The sequence below is a fragment of the Bombus huntii genome, chromosome 18, assembly GCF_024542735.1.
Source record: "Bombus huntii isolate Logan2020A chromosome 18, iyBomHunt1.1, whole genome shotgun sequence".
Taxonomy (NCBI): Eukaryota; Metazoa; Arthropoda; class Insecta; order Hymenoptera; family Apidae; genus Bombus; species Bombus huntii.
Window position 1 is genome coordinate 506,083 of NC_066255.1, and position 6,000 is coordinate 512,082.

Genomic DNA, 6,000 nt, shown 5'->3' on the forward strand with positions numbered 1-6,000 from the left:
CTGTTCAAACCGATAACCACATACGCCGCAGCCGGCTGGAGCGACCTGTTGAATGGGACAACAACAGCATGTTGATAAGATCACAGAGAATGGCACTCCTCCAAGTGAGGAAGGCCCACAGGACAACGTCAACGGAGGCACTACAGGTCATCGCAGGTGTAATACCTATCGACCTGCTAATTGAGATCAGTGAGTTCATCGTGTATTGAAAGTATGTATTGGTTTCCGCGTTTGGTTTTCGTCGTCGGTCCTATGATGTCCATAGCGATTTTGTCGTTAGGGTTAAGAGGCGTGTCTGAGATTTGTGGGGATTCTTTGGGTCTGATACGTGTTAGTTTCTCCTTTTGACATGTGTCGCATGGTTTCACAAAGTTTTCTACTCTTTCCAAAAGTCCGGAAATTTTGAATTTATCCTTGATCCGTTGATACGTTTTCTGTATCCCTAAATGTCCTACGGTGTCGTTATGGTTTTCCTTTATTGCTTGCAGTATTTCGTTTTCGTCTAGTTTTAAGATGGGATTAGGTGCATAAGTAATTTTCTTGTACGTGTCGTTAAAATATATTAGCATGAGTTTAATCTGTGTTTTTTCTAATTCAGTGAAATCGTTATTTCGTATACCGATTTTTGTTGTATCTTTAAGAATTTTGTAAAGTCTTCTGATCCAAAGTGGTTCTGATCCAATGGAATGGTGTGTCCTTTTTTGTTAAGTCTGTAAGGCGTTTCGCGATTTTGGAAAAGTTTCGAATAAATTTGCGGTAATAACCTGCTAAACCTAAGAATGATTTCACGTCCGTGGCATTGCGGGGTGTGGTGGTACTCGACAGCACAAATACCGCCACTCGACATAAACAACTAACGGACGACGGTAGCGCAGTGGTTAGCGCATTAGGTTACGAACGTTCGGAACGCGGGATCGAATCCTAGCGACCGAAGTCCGATTTTTATTCCACGATTCTAAATAGGAAGAAAAATATAGCAGTACCCCCAGCAGCGACATCTACAGCCACCAGCCACAATCATAACGAAGACGACTTATACAGCCCAGGGGTAATCGAAAGTTTTTTACAGCGTCTAATTTCTTGGGGTTTGGTTTCACTCTTCCGGATGAAACTACATGGCCTAAGTATTCTAATTCCGGTTTTACGAATTCACATTTGTCCGGTTGCAATTTGCGTCTTAATTCTCTGAGTCTCTGAAATACTATCGCGAGGTTTTCGTTATGTTCTTGAATCGTTTTTCCGAATATCACTATGTCATCCAAATAAACAAAGCAGTATTTTCCTACAAGTCCAGTTAAGGGTCTGTCCATTAATCTTTGAAAGGTAGCGGGTGCGTTTTTAAGTCCGAATGGCATTCGATTGAAATGAAAATGCCCTTGCGGTGTCGAAAAAGCGGTATATTTTTTAGATTTCTCGTTCATTGGAATTTGATGGAATCCTGAGGATAAATCAAGTGCCGAAAAGAATTTTGCGTTTCCTAGTTGTGTTAAAATGTCGTCTATATCAAGTAAAGGGTAAGCGTCTTGTTCTGTGAGTTCATTTAGTTTCCTGAAATCGACAACTATCCTCCATTTCTGTTTTCCTGGGGCGTCTAATTTTTTCGGAACTACCCATACCGGAGAGTTATAAGGGGATTCGGATTCTTCTATAATATTTTTCTTCAACATGTCTCCTATTTGTCGCGAAATCTCGTCATGGTGACATTCCGGTGGTCTATACGATCGTGTGTTAATAATTTTGTCTTTGGTTAACGAAATTGTGTGCTGAGTTAAATTAGTACAGGGTAAAAGATCGGTTTCTAAATTAAAGATGTCAATATAATGAAGGATAATCTTTTCGATAGATTCACGGATTGGTTTTTCAATGTGATCTGTTCTCACTAGGCTTTTTAGCTTTGATACGTTTGAAAAGTAATGAGAATTTTGAATATTGCTAGAAATTTCAATGTTTTGCTCACCAGTGTTGATAAAACATACTTTAGTTGGTTTGCCTTCCAAATAGATTGTTTGAACTCTGTTTTCTCCAGGAGTCAAATGTATTGGTTTCTGAAATAAAATGGTTTTGTCGTTTAATCGGATTTTGTCATTGGATATTGAATAGTTATACTTCTCTAAACATGGTAGCCCAATGATTCCGTCTTCGATAATAGGGAAGTTGTTCGGTACGATGTGAAAAATGTGATTTTGTCCAAAAATTCGTTTCGTTACGTATTCGTTAGTTTCGTATTTGTCTCGTCCCATAGAAAATTTTTGTTTAGGCCCTATTTGTATCGCGTTGACAGTTTTGTTACGTTTCACCAGGTTTATCCCTGCTCCTGTGTCGATCAGCAATACTCGTTCTTCGGTTCGGGTTGACAAAGGTATTGCGAGTAGTCTTCCGTGGCGATGTTGACTAGTATGTCTCGTACGGTTTGTCCATCTCCTGGTTCGATGTTGTTTTTTGTATTTCGTCCCTTTCCTGGACTGCCTGAATCCTTGCGGGTGGTCGATCGCGTTGGCTCGGTGGTAGAAAATTTTGACACTTGTTGGCAATATGTCCCAGCTTTCCGCACTTGAAGCACTTCATCTGCGCGCGTTCAGCAGGTAGTCTATTTTCTATTTGGTTAAATGCAGCAGGCTTCTGAGCTACTGGTGTGTTAGGCGATCTTGATGGTACATTAGATCGTCTTACCTGCATATGCTGGTTGTCGGGGCGATTACTAACCGAAGGTAAGCGATTACATGACCAATTAGGTTGTCGTTCTTCTCGCAAGTAGCGTTCTACATCGACTGCCTTTTTTCAGCTTCCGGAAGATTCAAGGGTTCACTGCTTAATAGTATTCGCCCTATGTCGCTTCTGAGTCCCTTTAGGTACACACGAACAGTCTTCTTCGTGATTTCTTCGGTCATAATCTTACGTGTTAGTGGTTGTGGGTACTCATTGGTTACATTGCGTACAACAAACGGTTGAGTATTCTTCTAAACCGAATATTAAAACTTTGCACTGATTCCTCGCGCCCCTGTCTCAACTCTCGTAATTGTTCTTGGTACTCATCCGAAGTCACTTGTGCTGCTAAGTTATTTCTCAGTGCGTCGTACAGATCACTGTAACACTTAATAGGAATGTTGCGAATACTTTGGGCTGCTTTCCCCACGATTTTTTCCACTTTTATTGCTTTTAGCAATAGATCTTGCTCCATACATCGATCCTTCATACTTCTCACTTCTTTGATGAAGTCTTCAACTCCTACATCATCATCTCCGTTGAGCGTTGGGATGTAGCGTATTGCATCCTTAGCTCGTAGAGTGGGAGGAGCGGGCGGAAAATAGCCTCTTTCTTCCACCTCGGGTTGTTCGATGTCGAGGTGGACAGGTGGGGTGTTTGGAGCTGCTAACCCTGACAGTTTGCGTGCTTTTGCCATATTCAGGGTGCGATTGATTGCTGTCGACGCACTTTCATTGTCTTCGGTGATAATGGAAGCAAATTCATCGGTCGCAGGGGATCCCAACCCAGTCCGTAGCGCTGCGACGGTTTTCCTGAGATTCTCGATTTCTGCTGCCCTGTGTCTGTTCTCTTCATCATTTTGCATAGACAAACGTAACATTTCCTCTCGTAAAAGGGCAATGTTCTCGTTCTGTTTTTGAATACTGTCCCATATTGCTCGCAACATTGGGTCAGTTGAGGTCGAAGTTTGAGATTCGTTTGCCTTAGACATTATTGCGCTGATTTATAATTTTCAGACGAAGACGAGTCTTGGCTACTGAAGCTAAATTTGCTTTCACGGTAACGTACAAAGGAATTCAGTTTACCTTTTATTGTTACTTCACTCGGTTCGTGATAGTTACTTTGTTGTTGCGGATGACCGTAGTCCCAAATAATTCGATCTTCCGTAGATGATGAATGTCTTTTGGTTTCCGAACAAACACTTTTCACTATCCTGGCAGGTTCGCCAAAATGTCACGTAAAATAACAAAATAAAAAAGGAATTTGAGGTGAAAAATAAAAAAAAGAAAACTTTATTTTTTTTCTAACATCAATATACTTTACAATCTACTTCCGAACTCTAGGCGTGACTTTCTAAGACTGACTCTTATGATTTTACTTTCGATCGGATCCGATTACTTTCTTTTGTCATCCCTCAACATCCCCACCGTCCATGCATTTGCTAGGCGTCCGCGATCGTTGCCACGTGCTCTTTCTTCTAGAACCTTCGGTGGAAGGACCGTTGGGATGTTGATGGTTCATTAGGCACTTCAGCGATATACATTGTCGCCGAGTGCCGCCACATCTTTATCTCTATCGTCAGTCCATCGGATTTGAAGTATGCCTGTCGTGACAACAGCAACAACAACAACAATAACAACGACGAAGAAGACAACAACTAACAGCAGGAGAAGAAACACTACCAAGAAGAAAACCTGAAGTAACAGGAGCATCGGGCTCAAGATAGCAGAACAAGTATAAAAGAACAGGAAACAACAGACACAGAAAAGAAAACACGGAAAAGGAAAAATGACAAGTAAGAAGTGGGGGGGAAACCCTGCGACCGTCGGTGCAGGCGGCACTCATGCAAATGAATACTGTGACGGTGCAGGGAATAACCGGCTGAAAAGCCAACCTGCCGGGACCGAGCTACACGCTGGCAGCTCCGCCTCCTCGTGGCCCCCGCTGGTAACGGCGCGGCGCGATGCACGTATCGCGCCGCGCCGGCTAAGCGAGCTGCCGCCCGAAAGGGCAGGTTCAACTTTTCAGGTTTTTCCAAGTCGCGCGCCGATCACCTATGCGCGCCGTTCCCCGGGCAGTGGACGCTTGAGACGATAATTAACGAACACCTATTTAGCGAAGCCAGTATGAGTCCTATACTCCAGGAATGGCGTGGTCGGCCTTAAAGCCGGGCCCTTGCACGCTCAAACTACTTGTCCTAGTTCCGGGCGTATTTCGTAGATGCTGTCGGCGATCGTGGTCAGAGTTTCGGGCCTCTTATCCTGTACGGAGGCCAGGACGCGCTGCACGTGCACCGGGAGTCGTCCTTCCCAGAGAGTCAGGATGAGTTCGTCCGATATTGCAGGGGTGGCGAGGCTTTTCAGGTCCCGATAAAATTGAGAAGGCGTCCTGTCGCCTAGTTGTTCGCTCTCTGTTATTTTACGTAGCCTCGCCCTCTGTTATTTTACGTCGTCCAGCCTCTTAATGAGTTCCTTCTTGAGGAACTCGTACTGCCCTCTCTCCGGTGGATTGACTAAGATGTCGCGGATGAGTCGCACATAAGGTTTATCGATATTCGAGATGGCAGCATTATACTTGGCCTCCTCACTCGTAATCCGGGCGAGTTGGAACTGTGCCTCCAACATATTAAACCACAGCTCTACATCGTCCGCCCAGAACGGTGGTATGCGGAGCGGAGCGTTTACTCTCGAACGCTCTAATACTCGCGGAGTTCGAAGTCTTATCGGCACTCTCCCGGTTATCTCTATCACTTTGATCACGTCGGGATCACCAATGTGGAGGATAAATCTGTTCTGATGTAGCGAAATAACGAAGACAAATTATTGCCGTCGCAATCCGTTAAATATATTTTCAATCAAATAGTTAATTACAGACAAATTACGAGTCCGCTGGTATAATTTTGGGTCACGAATACCCGTTGAGCACTCAGAGGAACTTCGTAGATCAGTGCTATGTTTGTTTAAGCGTCAACATGCTTCGACTCTGTTCGATGAACTCTCACGCTCGTGATTGCGTATGCTTATTTATACTGGTCAGGGGATAGCCGGAAAATTTGAACTCGACTGCGTTTGACGGTTGTAAGTAGCCGCGACATTGTTTTGCTCGGAGTTCATTACTCCTTACAATACTTGTGACCTAACGGTCCTGATACTCCGAAGCAAAACAACAACAGGATATGAATTGTCCTGCTCACGTACCGCTACACATGTTTATTACAAGTTGTATGTATATTAATGCAAGCGACGGGTGTGTATATCGCAACTGGTACCACTATGCGATTTTCCCAGATAGACGATA